The sequence below is a fragment of the Podarcis erhardii genome, assembly GCF_964252035.2.
Source record: "Podarcis erhardii genome assembly, chromosome: 9".
NCBI classification, from domain to species: Eukaryota; Metazoa; Chordata; class Lepidosauria; order Squamata; family Lacertidae; genus Podarcis; species Podarcis erhardii.
Genome location: NC_138512.1, coordinates 34,449,442 through 34,474,467, shown reverse-complemented (window position 1 = coordinate 34,474,467; position 25,026 = coordinate 34,449,442).

Here is a 25,026-nt window from a genome sequence, read left to right as displayed (position 1 = left end):
CCCTGTTTTAAAACACACTGAAATCAGAAGCAAGATTAAATGTGTCCAGGAAAACTGAACCCTTTTGATTTTGAAATGTGTTTCCAGTAGTTCATTCTGGTCTTTGATGGAGAAACACAGAGACAACCTCATCTGAATGAACAGCTGCTTTGAATAATTTACCCTCAAGGGGCTTCCATTTCATCTGCCCCAAGCTATCACTTATTTGAGCAAAAACGAACCAGCTTCCTAAATCTTTCTGAGACTTTCTCTGCAAAGTCTGATGTCAAATGTCCATTGGATATTCAGTATCTGATATTCATATTTGACACCTGGTATCTGATGGTATCTGATGTTTTGATGAAACTTGACAGTTAACCGACTGAGGTATTTAATTCCTGACACCTGTTGTTTCACATCAGGCATTTGACAGCTGATGCCATTTGATGTCTGACTTCTGATATTTAACATATGACAGTATTTGACACTTGTCAATCTAGATTCTAGAAATGTGAGGGCTAATGACGTCAAAGTGATTTGGAAGCTGAGTTGAATGAATCCACTATTATCTGGACTCCAGTTGTAGAACTTTTTACTGGGTCTTTCCAAAATAAGCCAATGTCAGCATAATCCCATGTAACTCAAACCCCTCTTTAGTGAAAAATTCCTTTTATGCAGTTATTGAATAACATGGATTCCATGTTTAAGGTGAGCTTTTGATTATCATTTTTAGTATAAAATGATGCAAAGTTACAGTTGATCTGGTTAACATTGGGTCCCATAAAAAAGGGTAGCTAGACTGAATGATCCCACAGCGATGTTCTCCAGTGTTCAGTGGAGAAACATGTTTGATGTACAATTCTGACAGTTCTTACAAGGTTAGCAAAAGTCAGAATCCTGGTTCTGCCTTAAAATGTATTCCCTTCAAGTTATTTGTTCCTCCACAGCGTGGTGGGTAGAGATAGTGAAAAATGGTGCACATGTTGTCACGGGCTAGCCAGTTATATATAGAAGCCACTGCAATGATGCTTCATATTTCAGAATCATAGATTCATAGAATTGTAGAGTTGGAAGGGATCCGTACGGTCATCTAGTCCAACCCCTGCAATGCAGGAATCTCAGCTTAAAGCAGTTTAATTCCTTTCTTTCCTGTTAGAAGTTGTGAATGTTTGTACTGGCTTCTGTGGCTCCTTTGGCTAAAGGAGGTCAGCATATTTTTCTTCTTGTTTCTTTAAATACACAAATTCCAAGAAATTTCATGTGCACATAGAGATAAGAAAAGCTAGTTTTGCTGAAATCTACTCTCTAAATAATGTAGTCCAGCCCACTACCCAAAACTCTTGTTTCCCTACTCCAGATACATAGTCTGGAAATGACAGGACTGCTTGTGTGGATGAAGAATGTATTGTGTGAACTGGCCTTTTAGGGTTAGGTTAGGTATTGCATAGGTTAGTACTGAAAGCAAGTTGCATGTTTAAATGTTTAAGCTTTTTCTTCATGTGAAATACAATTTTAATAAAATTGAACTAGCCAGAGACTGAGGACTATTAGTCAATTCTGACATCCCACAAATACTCCCTCAATTTCTCAGATATATATAACCTAAGTGGGCTAATCAACAATGAAGTTATACCGGAGTAATTTATGGGTTATGTGCTAAAGGTTAAGCCAGCAAAACAGCACAATGGGCATCCAAGTAAGTGCTCTGGCATTCAGACATTAAATATCAACTCAGTGACATTTACAAACCCTAATGCACTTAACCACATTTAATATTTTAATAGGCAGCTGTCAGTTCACACCAGAACAGTAGCAACACGATGCGGAGTATAATGTAAAATAATGTGTCCAGTTGTGTGAATTATGGATTATTAATAATGACTCAAGGAAACTAATGTGGTGAGATGAATGGCAAAAGGGAGGGAGAAATTAAGCCCAATAGATTTCATATAGGTTTTAGTGCACTGGATTATGGCTAAAATGCCATAAATAAAATTCAATTTCTTAGTCATAGGTCACAAATCTGTAACTATTTAGAAACAGTTCTGCACATTACACTCCTAATACTGAAGAAGCTATCATACATACTGTACATTTAAAAGTATCTTCTTTATTACATCCCATACTTTCTGTTGTATATCCATCCAATCTGCTTCTTCCCACTTCAGCCATTGAGCTGTCCACAATGATAGCCAGATTCCTTGCTTTGAATGAGCTTTTGAAGTGGGAATGATCACTGTACTTCCATTTGTGAACACTATGTATTAGTTGGACAGTACAATCTGTTACTGAAACATGTACTGCAGTCAAAGTTTTGAGAAACTCGTTCCCAAAGAAATTATATATATGGAGAGAGGGGGGGGGGAGAAGCTGTACAGTTTCGTTTCATTATAGCAAGAGCTGAAATAAATTTGTTCTAAAAAAATTCTGCTGTATGGGTTTTCATCTTTAATATTCTCTGGTACTTTGAACCTGTTTGAATATCTCATATACCTTTGACACCCAATGATACTCAATTTCATTATTTGTTAGCTGAGTGTTGGCACTTCCCAGTAGTTGACATGCAGTGTTGTTTAGATACAACTGTCTTAATAGCTGATATGCAATGGCACATCACATCAAAGAAAATACTTCTGTGTTGCAGAGCATTCTGGGGCATATTCTATGGTTTGCCCTCAGTTATAAGGATATGGGTAGAATTGGATTGCGTTGATCTTGCAAACCACTACTGCCACCCACTCCCCACTCCGCAAGGTACTACCCACTTGGAGCAAAGGAGACATAGGAGCAAAGGAGAAAATGGAGGCTGTGCTAGTTGTGGGCACACCCAGTCCCCAGTTAAGATATTTTCCCACCAGGGATAGGACTACCAATCCCAGAATTTTGATGGGAAAGTAACATTGCAGAACCTGTCCTGCCAAGTAGACCTGGGTCTGTATCACCGTAAGACTCCCTAGACCCACCTATTGACCTCAGATCTTGCCAGACTTGCCCAGCTGACATTTATCAAATGACAAATACTTGATTGCTATTTATAGTAGGGGATTTTCTTTTCTTTTTTGTGTTTTTAAAAATTCCTTACAACATTGTGACAGATAATGTGTAGTAATTGTTAGTATATGATCGATTACCATTTAAGAGGTTCCATATCTGAAACATACCATATTTCATCACCATATTTCAGATTTATAGTTCACATTAGGAATGAAATTTTACCTTAAAATTGCTCAAAAACATGAATGATAAAACTGGAAAACTGAATGCTTTCAAATATTTGTTTAAGTTCTACATTCAGCCGGTGGTTGTACTTGGTCTAATGTTTTTTGAATATAATAGCAGACCATCCTTTCTGGGTTTGACTCTTATAAATAACTCTGGATTCTCAGCAGATTTACTAGCTTTTCTTCTGGATCAATAATTAATATATTTAACTCCACTGCTTATACTAAACAGACCTCAAGCTGGCCCCTGCTAATCTTTGACAGTGATGAGAAATGACCATTTATTTCAGCTTTTAGTGCTTTGACTTGTATCCAGTTGTCAATCCTTTGAAAAAAATCTTCTCTAACATTTAAAGCATACATGCTGCAAAGTCTTCTGCGGTGGTTTCCTTTCCCTAGAGGTATTCTATGCCACTTTCCATTTATTTTAGGGTATCAGTAAAGGTAAAGGTACCCCTGACCATTAGGTCCAGTCATGGACGACTCTGGAGTTGTGGCGTTCATCTTGCTCTATAGGCTGAGGGAACCGGCATTTGTCCTCAGACAGCTTCTGGGTCATGTGGCCAGCAGGACACGGAAATGCCGTTTACCTTCCCGCTGGAATGGTACCTATTTATCTACTTGCACTTTGAGGTGCTTTCGAACTGCTAGGTGGGCAGGAGCAGGGACCGAGCAACAGGAGCTCACCCCGTCGCGGGATTCAAACCACCGATCTTCTGATCGGCAAGCCCTAGGTTCTGTGATTTAGACCACAGAGCCACCCATGTCCCTTAGGGTATCAGTACCAGAAAACAAAAAGTTGAATTTGCAGGAAAACATCCTGATCTGTTAATTCTGCATTTTTGCTTTGAAAGGTTCATCCTACTATTGTAAAAATCTCAAATGAAATTATTAAAATGCAGTGCTATGCACACTTACTTGAGGGTAAGCCCCACTGAGCTTAATGGGATATTCTCCTGATAGGATTGTTTATTCTGTAGAATTGGTGGTGAGGTATTCGCAATTTGGGCTCCCTGGCTTTCCAGGTGGTCTCAGCAGATCAGATCAACTGGATTGACGAATATGTGTGAATTTTTATGTTGTGTCTATTGAGTCTATTTTACCTTAAAGGATGTACATAGATACATAAGAATTAAAGGCTCACATATTGAGGCAAGAAAATTAATACCCTGTTCTCATCCAGTTTTAATGTATTAACTGGTCATGATCCCCATTGTGCAAGCGAGGTTACATATACACAGAACATTTTCAGCTCCGGGTTTCAACGCATCTCAAGTGATTCCTACAAGGTGGTGCCTGTAAACAGCATGTTTCAATCCATTTACTTGTCTACTTGTGTTTGTGGATGACATGGTCATCCCAATTTTTGTCTTACTAGTTACACTTTACTATTCTGGCAAGCATTTGTCTTGAAAGGAGCAGATTTATTTAATTAACAAAAATTGTATTTTGTTAACTGTGGTTGGCCCTCATTTTAGAATGTTTTATCTGCTAGGCTGGTTTCTATTTATAACACTGTTGTGTTTCTTTTATGGAGTTGTTTTGTTTTAAATTGTTGGAAACACCCTAAGAAATGCTAATGCATATGGCATATAAGTCTTCCAAATACATAGATACATTGTGGGAAAATTTATGCAGGGAAACAGGCAATATTACAATATGGAACAACTTCCTTTTCCCTTTTCCTGATTTTTTTTAACAATCTTTTCTCCTATTCTGTTTTTGACATTTCCAAATTCGTGCTAAAAGGTCAAATGTCGTGTAGGAAGCTCCTATCCTGACATAATCTGATCTATCAAAACTTTCCCTTACATTCAGTTTGTATTTTGCTACCAGGGCTTGGGGAGCAGCTGCAGCTATGCTAAGTTTCTTTATTGTGTTTGCATACTGGACCCATGGCAGTTTATGAGTTTTAAATAAAATACTAAAACAAACAAATGGTATGCAATATAGAGCAACTTGCTGTTGTTTAGTCGTTTAGTCGTGTCCAACTCTTCGTGACCCCATGGATCAGAGCATGCCAGGCACTCCTGTCTTTCACTGCTTCCCGCAGCTTGGTCAAACTCATGCTGGTAGTTTCGAGAACACTGTCCAACCATCTCGTCCTCTGTCATCCCCTTCTCCTTGTGCCCTCCATCTTTGCCAACATCAGGGTCTTTTCCAGGGAGTCTTCTCTTCTCATGAGGTGGTCAAAGTATTGGAGCCTTAGCTTCAGGATCTGTCCTTCCAGTGAGCACTCAGGGCTGATTTCCTTAAGAATTGATAGGTTTGATCTTCTTGCAGTCCATGGGGAATGACCTTGCTAAGCCTGGTAGGACAGCTTACTCTAATGCATGAAGGGGTTAAGACTTAAGTTGGACTTAATCATGTTGGTTATATGAGACAAGAGGATAGAGAACTCTAATAATAAAGGGTTTTTAATCTGAGGGGAACCTATGGAAATAGAGTAGATTCGCCTCTTCTTATTTTTCTGAAATGCATGGACCATGGGCTGCATGGGCTGGGGTCAGCAGGGCCATGGCCAGTGGAAATGGCCCCCCTCCATTCATCCATGCAACTAAGGTCACATAGAACAGGGATGGGGAACCTATGGCCCACCAGATTTGGTTGGATTCCAACTCCCTTCACTTCCCAAGTAAGCATGGCTGATGGTCAAGATTGATGGAAGCTGTAGTCCAAGAACACCTGGAGGGCCACAGATAGGTTCTCCACCCCAGAACACAATATCTACACAGTGCTCTAGAATTTCTGGGGCTCGTTCCTCTCATTTAGCATTGCCACAGTGGCATCTCATATAAATGGGCAAGTCACTTCTGAGCACAAGGGGGTACTTTCAGGTTTTGTCTATGAAGCTATTATTATTCCTGCCACCAGTCTTACTTAGTAGGACATCAATGAACAGCAAGGACAGAGAGGAAGACCTCTGTGACAAGGATAAATGCTAGATGTTTTTTATGCAATAAAATAAAATAAAAAAGCCACCTTGTTTGACAGTCGTGCATTACTCAGCATAGTGTTTCTTTCACCTTTCAATGTCAATAAATACTTTATAACAACAGTTGACTGAAAATGGTGTCTGTCAGCTCTTAGATCTTATCTGCACACGTATTGTTTTGTTTTTTGCTTTTGCAAATAACCATAGAAAAATGCATGCAAGTTTGTGGTGCCCTGGCACTTTCTTCAGGGGTGGGGGAGCTTTTTTAAAAAACATATATGGCTGTGGAAGACATGTGCAAAGAGAAGGGGCTTAGCAAGATTTCTCCAGGGAAGGAATCTAGGCAACTACTGAGGAAAATGACGTGTCTCAGGGATTCACTCTCCTAATGGCTCAGATTTAAAGGGAGACTAGGGAGTAAACAATAATAAAGTGATATTAAGAAAGGAATAAGTTCACATGGATGAAGGTATCCTTTTCATAACCGGCACAATTAACACTGAAATGCTTTGAAAGGAAGTGTGAATAAAGAAAAACAAAGAGTTTCATATGTATTGGAAGTAAATACTTTGCCAAGTTTCACACATTCAAAGTCAGGCTTAGGTCACCTCAGAATGAGACCAGCTGTAGATGATTTCATGCTATGTTATTCACTAACCATGCGGCAAATATGTGCCAAAGAAACTGTCTAGGGTTATCTATCTTGCCCTGTGCCTTACCTTTCCCCACAGACTTCTCATTTTAACTTGAAAAAGTACTTTTATAGCTTTTTACTGACTTTTGTTAAGGTCTTGGCACTTGTTGTGACTGTATCTGTGAAGATACTGATACTCACAAACCCACTACTCTAATTTGTACAAGCTTTTCTGGCCTTTTCCTCAACTTCCTTGGTGTCCCTCCTGCCATGATATCTTTCTCTCTCTCTCATGGGTAAGCAAACTAAGGCCTGGGGGCTGAATCTGGCCCAATCGCCTTCTAAATCCAGCCCGCGGATGGTCCAGGAATCACCATGTTTATGTGTGCTTTTATTTAAAATGCATATTTGTGGGGCATAGGAATTCGTTCATTATTATTTTTTCAAAATATAGTCTGGCCCCGCTCAAGGTCTGAGGGACAGTGGACCAGCCCCCTGCTGAAATAGTTTACTGACCCCTGTATCTATCTATATCTATCTATCTATCTATCTATCATCTATCTATCATCTATCTATCTATCATCTATCTATCTATGCTTCCTATGAGATATCTTGAAGGAATTTACAATACAAATAGATAGATGATAGATAGAGGATAGATAGATAGATAGATAGATAGATAGATAGATAGATGATAGATAGATGATAGATAGATGATAGATAGATGATAGATAGATAGATGATACACAGTTAAAACACATTTAAAAAACAGTTAAAACAATTACATTTAAGAAACAATTACATATTAACAATTATAAAACAGTAACTAGATAGATATAAATATAGATATAGATATATGCATATAGCTATAGAGAGAGATATACAGGTAGCGATAGAGTTAATCAATTTCAAATCTAGTGCAGATACCAACTTGGAAAACAACCTGCACTTAGAAGGCTTGCTGTTTTATGTTTTAACTGTCCCTCAACTCACTTTGACTCTCATTTTCAAGCTTGTACATATCAATAAGACTGGCTTGGGGCATTTTGCCATCCAAAGAGAAGTTTGCATGATCTGAGAGAAACATCCTACCAATTGATGGATTCCAACCATTTAATCAGCATCAGACCGAGCATAGCTTTCAAGTATCCTCTGTGACATTGCAGGGAGTTATGGGGGATTCCTCTTAGAATGCATGTTGTGTTGCTTCCATTGTTAAGTTTTGCCATCTCAAGTAACTGTGTGAATTACTTATGCACGCCAGTTAGCCCTTTCCTTCAGTATGTGCTGGTACCACAAAGCCTCATCCTCCGCATCTTTCTTCTTTTTAGGAACATGGATAGATTTTGCTAAGTGAGCATGCAACTCCATTTCCTTATCATCTTAGTTTATGGTGCTTTGCTTTCTTAAAATCTCATCCACCATTATCACCCAACCGCCCTGATATCATTTTAGACTGCAAACTCATCAGCATGAAGGCCAGTTTCTTAATTTAGTTTTTGAAGCTGCATCAATTAATTAAGTGGCAATCAAGGCAAGGGTGGATGGGAGAAATCATTAGCCAAGGCCGTGGGGGGAGGGGTGTCTTTGTCAGCTCTATGCACTCATAGAATAATTTATTGCCAAAACAACAGGCTTGTAGATACTGGATGCTACCAGTAAACTAATTACACTATGTCTTGTAACTGAGAGTGCTGGCTGTGTAAACGCTTATTAGTAGTAATTCTTTCATCGTTAAGGCAGCATATGGTAGTTTGATTGCATAGGCAGCCAACATTTCCAGATGTTGTTGGACTACAGCTGCAAACAGCCCTAACAAGCATGGCCAACTGTTAGAGATGATGGGAGTTGTGGTCCAACAGAGTATACTCTGTTGGCTACCACTGCTTTAATGCAACCATTATCAATAGAATACTAGGTGGTCACATAAATTCTTCTGACTAACCAAAGGTGTACCAGGGTTCAAGACTGTTGGCAGATAGGAAGCTGCCTTATACTGAGCCAAATCATTGGTCCATCCAGCAGAGCATTGTCTACCCCGATTGGCAGCAGGATTTCAGACATGCATCTCTTCCAGTCTTATCTGCCAGGGACTGAACCTGGGATATTTTGCATGCAAAGCAGATGTGTTATTGCTGAGCATCACACCCTTCTTCCTATCATTCTTCAAAGAGTCTCCCTGATTTTCCCCAACTAGGGGAGGGAGCGCATATATGTGACTGTGTAAGTGCTAATGGAATTGAACCCTGTAAAACTGCAGGTGTATAGTCTCAATCCAACAGAGTGAAAGTGGAATGATGAAAAATAATAATATGAAATTCCGCCTGTTATCCATATAGCAGAGAACACAGAACAGCTGAGTGATGGGATTCTATGGTGGGTCTTATTAAGGACTTCTTAAAGGTGGGTATAAATATATATATATATTAAATAAATCAGCGATGCAACCACATCTGAAATATGTTGTACAGTCCTGGATGACCAATTATATATATATATAGAGAGAGAGAGAGAGAAAGAGAGAGAGAGAGGATATATAGATATAGATATATATAACACCACAGGGTTGTATTATTGCCCCAACTCTACTCATTATTTTCACTGCCATGATCCTACACTTTGTCGAAAGGAAACTCTCCACCAGAGTAGAAATCATATATCGAACAGATGGAAAACTCTTCAATCTGAGCAGGCTGAAAGCAAAGAGTAAGGTTACCGTAACTTCTGTCATAGAGCTTTAGTATGCTGATGACAACTTAGTGTGTGCACACTCAGAGGATGACCTCCAAACCATTCTAAATATATTTGCAGAAGCTTACGAAAAGCTTGGCCTATCACTCAACATCCAAAAAACCAAAGTGCTGCACCAACAAGTACAAAATAACCCCTCTGCAGTGCCACAAATCCAACTCAATGGTGTAACATTGGAAAATGTTGATCACTTCTCCTACCTAGGCAGTTATTTTTCCATAAGGGCCAACACTGATGTCAAAATCCAGCATCGCTTGAGCTCTGCAAGTGCAGCTTTCTCCCGACTGAAGTGCAGAGTGTTTGAGGGCCGGGACATTTGCAAGGAAACCAAAATGCTTGTTTACAAAGCTATTTTACTACCAACCTTACTATATGCTTGTGAAACATGGACCACTTATAAATGCCATCTCCAACTCCTCAAAAGATTCCATCAAGAATGACTCTGAAAAATTTTACACATCACTTGGGAAGACAGGCGAACTAATATCAGTGTACTGGAAGAAGCAAAGATCACCAGTGTTGAAGAAATGATTCTTCAAAATCAACTTTGTTGGACTGGTCATGTTGTGCGGATGCCTGATGATCGTCTTCCAAAGCAACTACTCTATTCCGAACTTAAAAATGGAAAACGTAATGCTGGTGGTCAACAAAAGAGGTTTAAAGACTGTCTCAAGGCAAATCTAAAAAAATATAGTATAAACAATGACAACTGGGAAACACTGGCCTGCGAGCGCTCCAGTTGGAGAAAAACCTTTACCAAAGGTGTCATGGGCTTTGAAGACACTCAGGACGCAAGGGAGAAATGTGCTAAGAGGAAGGCACACTTGGCAAATCCACACCGTGATCAACTCCTGCCTGGAAACCAATGTCCCCACTGTGGAAGGACGTGTGGATCCAGAATTGGCCTCCACCGTCACTTACAAAGTGACGGTGGAATCCCTTCCAGTTGGGATTCAGGCCTCATCATGGGACTGAAACTGCCTTGGTCGCACTGGTTGATGATCTCCGGCGGGCTAGGGACAAAGGTGAGAGCAGTTTCCTAGTTCTGCTGGATCTCTCAGCGGCGTTTGATACCATCGACCATAACATCCTTCTGGACCGTCTTGAGGGGCTGGGAGCTAGGGGCACTGTCATACAGTGGTTCCGCTCCTTCCTCCTGGGCCGTGTTCAGAAAGTGGTGGTGGGGGATGAGTGTTCAGACCCCTGGGCTCTCACTTGTGGGGTGCCTCAGGGTTCTGTCCTCTCCCCCATGCTTTTCAACATTTACATGCAGCTGCTGGGAGAGATCATCAGGAGGTTTGGGCTGGGTGTTCATCAGTATGCGGATGATACCCAGCTCTACCTCTCTTTTAAATCAGAACCAGTGAAGGCGGTGAAGGTCCTGTGTGAGTGTCTGGAGGCGGTTGGAGGATGGATGGTGGCTAACAGATTGAGGTTGAATCCTGACAAGACAGAAGTACTGTTTTTGGGGGACAGGAGGCGGGCAGGTGTGGAGGATTCCCTGGTCCTGAATGGGGTAACTGTGCCCCTGAAGGACCAGGTGCGCAGCCTAGGAGTCATTTTGGACTCACAGCTGTCCATGGAGGCACAGGTCAAATCTGTGTCCAGGGCAGCTGTTTACCAGCTCCATCTGGTACGTAGGCTGAGACCCTATCTGCCTGCGGACTGTCTTGCCAGAGTGGTGCATGCTCTGGTTATCTCCCGCTTGGACTACTGCAATGCACTCTACGTGGGGCTACCTTTGAAGGTGACTCGGAAACTACAACTAATCCAGAATGTGGCAGCTAGACTGGTGACTGGGGGCGGCCGCCGAGACCATATAACACCAGTCTTGAAAGACCTACATTGGCTCCCAGTACGTTTCCGAGCACAATTCAAAGTGTTGGTGCTGACCTTTAAAGCCCTAAATGGCCTCAGTCCAGTATACCTGAAGGAGCGTCTCCACCCCCATCGTTCTGCCCGGACGCTGAGGTCCAGTGCCGAGGGCCTTCTGACGGTTCCCTCATTGCGAGAAGCAAAGCTACAGGGAACCAGGCAGAAGGCCTTCTCAGTAGTGGTGCCCGCCCTGTGGAACGCCCTTCCAGCAGATGTCAAAGCGATAAACAAGTACCTGACATTCAGAAGACATCTTAAGGCAGCCCTGTTCAGGGAAGTTTTTAACGTGTGATATTTTACTGTATTTTTGGTTTCCATGGAAGCCGCCCAGAGTGGCTGCGGAGGCCCAGCCAGATGGGCGGGGTATAAATAATAAATTATTATTATTATTATACAAACTCATTGTTAAAATCATGTTTATGGAAGACAATCTTACTCAGCTATGAGTGATCGCCAAAGAAGAAGAAGAAGAAGAAGAAGAAGAAGAAGAAGAAGAAGAAGAAGAAAGAGAGAGAGAGAGAGAGAGAGAGAGAGAGAGAGAGTGTTACATGCGTTGTTATAAATAGTACTTCTATAGTACCATACAGTGACTTAGTGCTGATTTTGACAGATTACTGCAAGAACTCCTCTGTATCATCATAAGCACCTGAAGCTTTAACCCCTGCATCAAAAACTGGCTGGCTAGGGGCCTGATGACCTCTCACTTAAATTGAGCCCTGGGCAATTCATAACCAATTTCCCAGGTTACGTTAGTGCTAACTAAGCATTTCAGGTTAAGAATTGTTGGTTTCTTTGTGCTGTATGAGACCTACACATCACTGCTGCAACAATTAAGAACAACATTGTCTTTAATCTAAACAGAGAGAATCAGAATCCCTCAAAAGAGGAAGCTAGAGTAAAGCATCTGAATTTATTAAGCTATTTAAAAACCAATTGCTCCTAGAAGTGAGAATTAATGGAAATGTACCTTAATTGATTCAAAATGCTTTCAACATCAATGTAAATGAACTGAATGAGCCACCCTACCCCAAGTGTGCTGATTTCAGAAAGCTGCATAAACCAAATTGCTATGCAGGAACTTGCCAAAGTGAAACACTTAAGTAGCAATAATGCTTCAGCTCAATGAGCATTTCTCCAATCAAGCACAAAAGTCTCATAAATAGACCTTTCTAATAGAAGCAGTGTTGGGTATCAGCCCGTCATCCTGTCATTCTCTCAGATGTACATTACTCCATGTTATAATTGTATCTTTTATTCAACACAGTTGCAAAGCATTATAATCTGAAAATGCACATTGCATTTTAATTTTTTTTTAAATGCTCCCGAAAGCTCAGGAGCGTAAATCCTCAAAGCACTTTTGACATCAGCAATATAAATCATGCTCACAATGACTTCTTCATATACCTAGAAGGAAAACACTCCGGGTGCGTCATTTTGACTTCACAAATGTGACAGCTTGAACTTTAAAAACTGAGATAGAATTTCAAAATTACTCCAGATTGCCCCATCACTCATCCATTGAAGTTAATCGACATTTTTTATATATGTATGCCTAAAAGAAATGTATTAGAATGCTTTTTTCTTGTCAATCTTTGATGAATAACTTATTTAGGTACATTATTATCTAATTTCCATTGGTTCAGCCTTCTGAGTTTACTTTTATTTATTACAGCTAGCATGTGTGAAGTATTGCTTGCTCTGAGTGACAACCTTCCCTCAATGGTGCCAGATGCAGATGTGATTATATAGCAGAGGAACATCCATACACTATCATTTATTTAAAAGAAGTATCTAATTAAGGGTGGTTTGCATTTTTAAAATACACTTCAGTGGGTGCTGTACATAGGCGGCAGTGGAGAAGCATAACATACTTCTTTTGTATGGGAAGTAAAATGGATTCACAGTAGCAAATGAAGATCCCATTTATACTGTTTGTCTGCAGACTTTCTAACACCAACAAAAAGCTGTAAAACCAGGTAGTAAAGAAAATGTTTGAAGTCCTCTTAAGTGAAACCAGTAAGTGACTTCTAATACACCTACGTCTTTCCTATTTATTCTGCTTTGGAACAGAATGATGTTCATTCAGAAGCCTTTTTGTTAGGAATTGTAGGTGCTGAGATACCGAAGGAACTGAAAAGACTGTTTATGTACGCTACAACAGCTGCAAGGATGCTCCTTGCCCAGAGATGGAAAGATGACAGATGAAATTACTGGACTATGCAGAGATGGCAAGATTAACCGGGAAAATCAGAAATCAGGAGGATCAAACCTTCATCAAGGAATGGGATAAATATATAATGTACTTGAAAAGGTAAAGGTAAAGGACCCCTGACAATTAAGTCCAGTCACAGACAACCCTGGGGTTGCGGCGCTCATCTCGCTTTACAGGCCGAGGGAGCCGATGTTTGTCCGCAGACAGTTTTTCCAGGTCATGTGGCCAGCATGACTAAGCTGCTTCTGGTGAAACTGGAGCAGTGCACGGAAACACCGTTTACCTTCCCGCCGGAGCGGTACCTATTTATCTACTTTAACTTTTGGGGTGCTTTCGGACTGCTAGGTTGGCAGGAGCTGGGACTGAGCAACGGGAGCTCACCCCGTCACGGGGATTCGAACCGCCGACCTTCTGATTGGCAAGCCCAAGAAGCTCAGTAGTTTAGACCACAGTGCACTGTAAACACTTGAACTCTTTGGCAGGCTTTAAATAACTTCTGCAATGATACATAGACTTTGGATACAATGGAGGATGATAAATTAGATAGATTTATAATATGCAGTTTAAAAAGTTAGTTAAAGAACTCATGGAGGGGAGGAGGGAAGTATTGAGATTCAGAAGAATCTTGCGTAAAGTTTAATATTTGTAATAATGCTATTTGTGTGAATGGATTTGCAAAAATCTAATAAAAATTATTTCCAAAAAAGAGAGGAACAAAATGACGTTCATAAAAGCAGAAACATCACCTTGCCAACAAAGGCCCGTATAGTTAAAGCTATGGTTTTCCCAGTGGTGATGTATGGAAGTGAGAGCTGGACCGTAAAGAAGGCTGATTGCCGAAGAATTGATGCTTTTGAATTATGGTGCTGGAGGAGACGCTTGAGAGTCCCATGGACTGCAAGAAGATCAAACCTATCCATTCTTAAGGAAATCAGCCCTGAGTGCTCACTGGAAGCACAGATGCTGAAACTGAGGCTCCAATACTTTGGCTACCTCATGAGAAGAGAAGACTCCCTGGAAAAGACCCTGATGTTGGGAAAGATTGAGGGCACAAGGAGAAGGGGATGACAGAGGACGAGATGGTTGGACAGTGTTCTTGAAGTTACCAGCATGAGTCTGACCAAACTGCGGGAGGCAGTGGATGACAGGAGTGCCTGGCATTCTTTGGTCCATGGGGTCACGAAGAATTGAACACGACTAAACGACTAAACAACAACAACAATGGCAGAGATCTGGTTTCCAATCCCAGTCTGCCATGAGAAGACATCAGGATTGTGAGATCCATACATAAACACACACACACACACACACACACACATATATATATAGAGCTAGGTCTGAAGGGCCACCAACTACAGTAGAGCCAGGTGTGAAATGGTGGCTCAGGGGGCAGACAGGTACAAAATAGTGGTGCTGGGGGATGGAGACAGGCACAAAATAGTGAATGAAGTGGCAGACTCACCTGCATACTTCCCATGATCAGCCATACACTGCATAGCACACATATACACTCTACATGTGAATAGAGAAAGGATTATAATACAGTGGTACCTCAGGTTAAGTACTTAATTCATTCCAGATGTCTGTTCTTAACCTGAAACTGTTCTTAACCTGAAGCACCACTTTAGCTAATGGGGCCTCCCGCTGCCGCTGCGCTGCTGCTGCATGATTTCTCTTCTCATCCTGAAGCAAAGTTCTTAACCTGAGGTACTATTTCTGGGTTGGCGGAGTCTGTGACCTGAAGCGTATGTAACCCGAGGTACCACTGTAGTCTTTTTTTTTTTAAAGTGGGAAGGGCAAAGCCTTTCTGTTATAAAACTATTCTCAATCAGAAGCTTTTACCAATCTATCACAAATCATCCAGTGGTTATGTTTCAATGGTGATATGGTTCATGCTTATACCGGTAGTTATGATATGTTTTAATTGCTGTTTCTATTCATAATTAGTGTCCCCCCAATAATGGCACCATTGAAACCTAAGTTGTTGGCTAGGCTGCCTTTTCTGACACTCTGGAGAATGACTGCTCGTGAGCTTCCTATGTTTTATTCATATATACATATACATACACCCACCCACCCACCCACCCACACACATGTAGTCCACATGCCAATTTTATACATTGCACATGCACAGAACCAAGTGGACAATATATAAGTTAACCAGCCAATGCACACACCACCTTTTCAGGCAAATTATCCAGTCATGCATGCATCTTTGGCTGCACTCCTATAACACTTTCCTGGAAGTAAATCCCATTGAACTAAGTGGAGCTAACTTCTATGTGGACATGTGTAGGGTTTCACTGTAAGATGTGCAGTTTCATCTGAAGTCAGAACATCAAGTCTGGAAGAATTAATAGCTTATAGATCACACCTCTTTAACACATGCTTTTCATATTACAGTACAATATACACATTGATAACAGAATGTCCACAAAGCTTGGATGTTAATTTGAAGTACTAGCTGTTCATTATAGCTGTTCATTATTATCAGAATAATTTTGCACAAGACATAAATGACAATAAATGCAAATTTCCCTCCAGGTATGTTTAGGACTGCATCTTCAGATGGGAGTTTGGTCAGCAGATTTTATTAGCATATGTTTCCTTTCACTGACGCAATTTTATGCATTTAGATTTGCTAGGTATAAATTATTTCTTATAAGAGCAGTAGCAAGAAATGGGTTGAAAAGCAGCTGTTCAGTGATAAATGACGGTCACATAAATTGTACCTTTGCTGAGATTACTTACTTCACATGTATTTTGGCAAAGTACACGATGAACAGAAGAGGAGAGCATGACCTCTGTGTCGTAGTGGGATGTGGCAATTAATTTCTTTTCATTGACAATTCAGTGAGCTTTTCTGTTGCTATAATGTTTTACCCAAATCCCTCTTTTAAAATTTTTAGCAAGGTTACCGGAAAAGATCATCTAAGCATGACTGTGTTAAAAGGCAGAGGTAAAGAAAACAAATTATTTCTATTGTGTACAAAATTGAGGTCACTTTAGGTTAACTGAATCTGATTCCTCCAAGAGATGAAGACTTTCCACATCATGAAGAATCATTCACAGAATTCTAATTGAAAAAAAAGAAGACATCAGTTCCCTAGAAAACATACCCAGATTAGTACAACTGTGCAGGAAAATCTGAAACAGACTTTACAGACTGCTGCCTTTGTGACCCTTGGAAAAGAGCAATTGTCAGGTGAAAACAAAGGTGAAAGCTCTGAGGATTGCAACATTATATTAAACCACAAGTTAGAAAAAGGCAAAAACATCTTTAGCAGAAACCTTCAGTGTTTCTGCAATAGACATCCAGTTTCTAATGGTAACTGTTCATGGGATGAGTAGCTAATTTCATCCTGCTGCAGACTTGGGGCTCAATTCTAGGTTTGTTCTGTCCTCTCTCTCTCTCTCTCTCTCTCTCTCTCTCTCTCTCTCTCTCTGTTAACTACACTTAAAAAACCCTTTAAATGCTATGCATTTTGTACACACTAATTAAAACATGCATATTTAATGTCAAAAATGCACTTTCCAGTGCTTTTCAACGCATTCATCCATAAAGTACACATCTTTTATGTAAAATATGTTTTTTGTGCATACTTTTTGCACACCAAAGATGCATCACAAAATCCAGAGAAACACATAAGTTGCCTAGAAGCTGTCTTCTGATCTGCAAGCAAGTTTCGGAGTATCAGGTTGATCTGCTTTGAAACCATGTCAAACCAATTCCTGCCCCATCTAGTTTTTTCTGGAGCCTTTCCCCCTTTATTTTACTTTCCTCTGTGCTTTCTCCTTCTTGTTCCCTTTTGTTCACTTCAGTTTTGAAGAGGGCAGTGTGGCAGCTCTTTCCGCATTCTGATGATAGACTGAGACCGAACTGTTTACCCAGGCATTTATAAGAGATTAGTGACTGATGCAACGGATGAGACTTGACCTACAGTTCTGTATCCGTTCTCTCAGCTGAGTATCAGTTTTGTTAAATGCTTGTTTATTGCACTTTATTGCTAGATGTTTTAACGCTATTGCTATCTTGGGATCCTTATGAAAGGCAGGATATATATAGAATTAAATAAATAAATACTTACATAAGTAAAATTAGTAAAGTATTGTGTTGTATAGCACTATTCTGGGACTAGCCAAGATTTCAGAGTCATAGATATTCAGAGCTAATTTCCCACAGTGATAATGACATTGCGTCTCATTCTCTTTGCAGTAACCTGTTTGTGACTCACCCCCTCCAGTGCTAGAAAGAAGCAAATGTGCAAGTCATCTGGAGTTATTGATGCCACAACCATCTCCCTGCCACATTTGGCATACTATAGCCTGAAATGTGAAGGTGGATAGATGGTCCTGCTTTTTGGGGCAGGAGGTTGAACAGATGGCTTCCAGGCCTTCCAACTCTCTGATTCTGTGAAATGAGGGCAAGAGTACAGTTTATATCACAGGGCTGAGGCAACAGAGTTGATAGAGGTCTGACTGCAGTCTATTGCAAATTCTTTTTTTAAAAAAATAGGATGGAAGAAAAGAAATTTCCTGCTGCTGCTACTACCACTACTACTGTTATTATTACTACCCATCATTCACCAGCAGGTCACAGGGCAGGTCGCAATGCGTTCAGTGACATATTATGATCTCCCAAGTTGCATGAGCCCAGCTGTTGGCCTACAGTCATTCGTGGCAGAAGAGCAACATCATTTACTTCAGCTGGGAAACAGGACAACACATGGCATCTAGTTTTACCTGGCAGGCAAATTTGGTTGCTGTAGCTACAATGACAAGCTTGGCCCATGGTGTATGTTGTATGGAAGTGTGCGTTTTTGCATGCGGCCCATGTTCATGTTTATTCTGTTTCATCAGTTACATTTGTTTTTGTCTTACCAAGTGACAAGGCTTCAGGTAGCCGATAAAAAAAACACCAAGTTGATACTTTAATAGGGCTTAGTTGCTAAAGCAAAATATTTAAAAACAGAGACTTCACAGCCCTTTGCATTGCTTGAAAAGTTCCTCCAGAAAAGCAGCACATGCTCCCACTCTATTGCTGATTTTGGGATTTCCATCTAAACAGAGGTACTACCAGGCCTTATATACTATTTTGCATCTCATATAAACTTTTCCACTGTCCTGGTTGCTGGCTGGTGACTTCAAAGGCTGGCTAGTGATCCCGTGCTGATCTACCTGGGCAAGGTAAGAATCTTACCCTGATTGTCTTTAAGGGAAGCCCACCACACTTGTGACTGTATCTTCTCATGCTGTGGTCTTATATAACAGAAATCCCTAGCCCTTCCTCATGACATCATATATCTCCACACACAATTACCGTATTTTTCATTCTATAGGACGCACCGGACCACAAGACGCACCTAGTTTTTAGAGGGGGAAATCAAGGGGGGGGAGCGCAGCCTGTCCGCTTCTCCCAGAGCTTCTCGGGGCAGCGGAGGAAGCCCGGGTTCCCCCCCCAGCCCCAAAGAGCAAAGAAGCCAAGGCAGCGAGAGGCTACACAAGGCTAAAGAGGAAGCCAAGGCAGCAAGGGGGATGGATCGCGCTCGCTGCCTTGGCTTCTTTAGCCTTGCGCAGCCTTTCCCGGCTGGAGAGGCTCCGCACGGCTATGGCAATTCCCCCACCTCCCGCAAAAGCCCACAGGAACCGCGCACCCTTTAAGGAGCGTGCAACTCCTGTGGGCTTTTCTACGAGCTGGGAGAAAGGACTGACTGGCCACGTCAGTCCCTTCTCCCTCCTGGGGAAAAGCCCGCAAGAGCCACGCGAAGCTTGTGTGCGGTGCTTGGGTGCTTTTCCTGCCTGCCTCTCCCCTGCATTCACTCCATAGGATGCACAGACTTTCCCCCTTATTTTTTAAGAGGGAAAAAGTGTGTCCTATGGAGCGAAAAATACGGTAACTCATAATGTAGGATGAAGCCTAGAAGGAATCTATTATTAGCTAAGCAGTTTCAGGTTAATATACAGACTCTGTCTACAGTAATACCTCAGTGAGATAACTTGTTGAAATGGCATTTTCGCCTCATGATCACAACATGTGTTTTCCAGACATAGCAAATGTATCTTTCTTCAATGTAAGAAGGTTTCCTCTTGGAATCAAGTAACTTCCTTGGAGAGATAAACACTCCTGAAGTCCTGCCACTTGTGAAAACTGCTTTTAGAGCCTTAAAACACTTTTGAGGCGTTATCATCTGAGGAAGTTCTTCAAAGCCAGAAGAACTTAGCCAGAATCCTTTTGTCAGCTGCTTAGATCATTCTTCAATACAACAACATTTTTTCGTGCTGCATGGTTTGTTGTAAGCCTTGCTGAAGTGTATCTTTCAGTGAAAAAACCCTGCACCTTTGAATATAGACTTTTGTGCATTAATTTTTTTTAAAAAAAAATCCATACAAAATAGTATGGAACAGATCAGGATGGAATAAGCTGCTCAGCCCATTCCTACTTGTGAGTTATGCTGCCCAGCAGGCATTAAACCATAGCAAAGAAGCCTGTATTAAATGTTTATTCTTTCAGGCACCAATAACTAGCCATGTAGCTCAGTGCATTTGCTTGGACTATTTGAAATCTTCACATTGTAATATTTGCTGTCTTTTCGTCCTAATGCAACTCAGAATACTGATGTTCCACTGGGAAATATTACTAAAAGTATAGTTCAAAATATTGTATGTGAATTCAACACTAATGCTTTCTGTTTTAATCATCTTATTCACTGGAGGAAAAGAAAAGTTTCATTTTGACATTCACATGGCTTCAAGGTTTCCTGATAAATGCATCCCAGCCTAGGGAATTACAGATGCTAACTGCCTAGTATCATCTTGCTTCCCTGCATCTCTGAGTATTTTCATTGATCATCTATGCTGAATTACAGTTTTATTTAAAACAACGTCAACTGGTTTGTTGGGGAGAAGGAATGCTAGGAATTCATCTGTCTTACTTTTAAAACTATACATTGCATGGCTGAGATGTGCTGTCACTGAGACGTAGGGTGTGCTGTTGCAGTGTTCCCTGGTGGATCATCCTTTCCTCCTTAGCCAAGGAGGGGAGTGGGATACAAATCCCAGTATCTCCAGAGCTATTCACATGAATGCAGAAGACTGAGCTCTTGAGAGGGAAAGTGCACTGGCCCCTACCAATCTACCATGGGTGAAAATTAGATTCAGACAGAATTGTAGCAACCCAAACCCATCTACTGTGGCATTCCTAAAGTATTGTTATTGTGGAGCAAATTCATAGGAAATCCCATCTGTAGTGGGCTTGAATCAAAGAATATGGCTGCAAGGCATAGACTGGCACAATTTATGGGTAGAGGATATGGCTGACCTTAGCCTTACTGCTCCACAGTACCAACATGATAAAGCCAGGAAGAGCTACTGTAGCTTGTTAGCATAGCTGGATCAGGTGACCAGGATAACCAATGGGGCCCTGTTAGTGTTGCATAGCTACAGTTGCAAGGGTGACTTCCCAGCTGGAGGACTCAGAGTAGCTGCCATACAAACCTCTGCAACCCCACCTATGATTCATTTTTGTCCTTGCTTAGGAAATGTCTCTCTCAACATGTCTACATATTACATTTCCATGTTTTGGAATAAGTCCTGATACACAAATGGCTGAGAGTCAGGAATCTCTCTCTCTCCATTTACCAGCATGATCCTGGCTGATGCCAGTCCTTAGTGCTCAGAAGCCATCAATAGGTGTATTGATTAGTTTGGAACAGGGTGGAAGCAGAACGGTATTTATACTCTCTGTAGATTCACTGCTAATGCACAGTAAGTCTTCATTTGCCCTCTGCAGCCCATCTTCTTTTTACTTTGTCAGGCCTGCAAAATCTGTGATGCAGCTAGTTGGGCACAGCTCGCCAGCCCGGTCTTGTGTCGGCTGCCAGGCTCTTAATAACAGTAGCAGGCAAGTGAGAAAGAGGAATTTTATAAGGTCACCAGTGGACCGTCATACATGTTTTGAGGCCTCATTTGGTTGATGGTTCACACTTTGTTCTGACCTTCTCTGTGCAATCTCACAGAAGACGAAGGAGGAAATTGAATTTCCCAGGAATTAGAAACTCCCCTTCCTTATACAAATGAACCAAAGCTAAAGCATTAGCAGGTGTAGAGGGCTCAGTCTGAACCAGGACTCTGACACAGGGAGAAGGGAGCTTTAATATTTTGCCCCCACCACAGCCTTGAAATGGAATCACTGCCACCACCACCCCATATCTGCTCTTTGTATTGCAAGGAAAACTCCCATTCATGCCAATGAAATATTTTATTCCATTGCCAGTACAGAGGACCTGATCTTGATTAAGACTGAGGCACAAAGGATTAAAGCCTTCCTATGCCCCAGCAGGATCCCACTTTATACTGGACCCTCTGTTTCTGCTGTTTGTTTGTTTATGAAAGAGAGAGAAAATGTATACAATTGTTATTTATGTGACAGGTATCACATCTAATCTGGTCCTATCATTAAAAAACTATATCTATAATTTGGTTCTCTGCACTCACAACTAATTTAGGAGTCTATTTCACAATTGGATTAGAAATTTCCAATCTAAATTTAATAATAGCCAATTTGTAGTCATTAGTTTTGTAGCTAGTTATCTCTTAATATAAATAACTTACTTCTCTGCTGTGTTATTTGTGACACAGCAGAGCTGTGCTGTACTATATTTAAAGAGTGTAATCATATTGCTGCTGTACTATTCTAATATATTCCAGTAGAGGAAAACCATAACTCAGAAGGTATTTGTGAAAAATGTCCCAACTGGCTTTTTGACAATAATTAGTCCCTTGGGGGAAAACATGCATTGTTGCACAGAAAAGGCTTTCTTGTCAAAGCTATTGTGTAGGTGTAGAATTCTACACACTTGCAAGAACTGTACATTAAAATAATATTAGAAAATGTCATATATGTACCCAAAAGTGTGTGTGTGTTTTATTTATAATAACCGAGAATATACATCCTGAGTATATTCCAAAGAGGCCCAGCATACTGCAAATAAAGTCATAACTAGATCTGCAATTCTAGAATATAGTGGTAATCATAAGTGATGGTAGCTCCTATATAATTATGGCTAAACAGAGCTGAAAATGTTCATATTTCTAACACTTGGGAACAGCCAATGCTCAAGCTGGGTTTGTTTGCAGCTGTATCTTATGGTAAGTCACTGAACTGCATGCTACAGCATCTGCCTAAATCAGGGGTAGGGAACCTGTGGCCCTCCAGATGATGTTAGACTATTCCAGCCAGAATGACCAGTCATCAAACTCAGTGGAAGTTGTAGCCTGGCAACATCTGGCCACAGGTTCTCCATTCTTGGCTTAGATAGCTAAGTATCCTCAGACACTGGGCTGACCCTACCCAACCTAGCTAATTACTGGCTTGTCCTAGACAGGCTTTCTATACAAGTTAAGCCTTGGTTGAACAACAAGTAGTTCCTGAGGCATGGTATCTTTCTATAATCTTTCATCCTGACTTCCTGTCCTGCTCTTCAGTCGTGTCTACTTGCTTTGTCCAATGGCTCTTTGTCCAGCTCCTATCTGACCTGAGATTGCTGCCCATGGTTCAGCCTAGACACATTTAAGACCGGTGGTAGGAAACCTTTGGTCCACATGCCTAATAAGGCCTGGTTTGCCTCAGAGATTGGCCCAGCTGTCCTTGATAGGCAAACTACGCCCCCTTTTCATATGATGTCCACCAAGGGAAACTTCAAGCCATGTCTAAAATGAAGAAGAACCAGGACCACATACTAAGGATGCTCCCTAGGAGTGGTTTTTCTTTTTTTCTTTTCCTTTGTGGTGCCTTTTTCTGCCACCCTTTTAGCTGTGACTTGAATGCAAGCTGTGGCTGCAATGAAACTTTTCCCCTTCACATCCCCAACTTTAACTCAAGCTGTGTTTGCAAAGGAAGAAAGGAAAGAATCAGGAGAGCACAGTATGCACTCCTGATTCTTTTGTTGGAAGAAGGCTATCAGGTGACATCAGGTAATTGACAGGTGGGTGGTCCTATCAACTTGTAAAAATGACCCATGGTGTGGGTGGGGAGCTCAGGTTATAGGACCCTGGCCCTGCCTTAGACTAACTTGCAGCCTAAGTCAGGGATGGTATTAAGGTGGAAATTTGATTGTTTCTTCCACTAGGATTGCCTTCAGTGAACAACTCCAATTTTGAGATGACAATTAGTAAAATATTTGAAGGATATGCTCCTTAGCAATGTGGACGGTGTTTCTGTGAATTAGGTAGGTGGGTAGATTTATGGTAGTTCTGGAAATGGTCCAGCTTGCACAGAACAGTTATGAAGAAATGTGTAGCAGGAAAGCAGGAATACCAAGAGAGGGAAATAAAGGCAAAGAGCATTGTGAAAAGGATATCTAAATTAACAACTGCAACACAGACTAATAACGCTATTAGTAGCCCCAGTTGTTTGTAACATTTAACTGCTAAGTTCAAGTAACTTGTTAATTCAAGAACACAAGGGAATACATTATGTTTGGATAACCCCATTGATTTCAATGGACTTAAGAATTCTTAACACTCTGCTGGTTTGTGGCCAAATCTCCCCTCAAGACTAATGCCTGAATTTGGCTGAATTTAAAAGTCGGCCATTTTCCTGTCATTAAGGAAAAGGGAGGTTTGTAGCTTTGGGTTGCAGCTGTCCTCTTGAGCGTACACACAAACACACACATTTTTATTTTTATGTTCTTCATTCCTCAAAATAGTGGTGTGGTGGCTGATGGGAAAATATTCCCACTAAATTCAGACTTAATGGTCTTCTTTTCATTTAATTTCTTCTAAAGAAATGCAAGAAAGCTCCAAGCTGGAATGATTTTAATATTTTTTTTTCTATAAAGCTTTCCACCTTTTTTTTTTTTTAAATATTCACTTCTAATTTAGGGCAGACATAAGCAAACGCTGTTGAAAATGGAGCCTATCTTTGAAAGGCTTAAGGGCTGATTTTTCTACTTATTTCCTACTAATTCCTTCCATGTTTTGGCAGGCATTCCATACACCCTCTGAATGGGTTGTCACTCATTTACAGGCTAGCTCAGCATGAAAATGGCATGTTCTGTCCAAATATTAGAAGCTGGCTGAAGTTTGAATGACTGACCTTAATCCTTTAGAGAAAGTTCAGCATTTGATAAATGGGAGCCATTTGATTTGGCACCACTGGTTGCCATTGTGGGCTGCAATGTCAAAGGAAACCTCAAGGTGGCATTGGCTGTCTTTCATTGATTTTCTAGGGAAAAAATAAAAAATTAGTTCTACAGATTATATAAATTAAATCACATTACATTCAGGAAATATTGGCAGCTCTACAAACAAGCAGCCCTATAGTCCGTGTAACTTCTTCCCCTACTTCTCCTGCATATATTCAGGCTTAAACTATGTGTTATGAAGACCATGTGAATTCTGTGGAAATGCATCTCCCCGG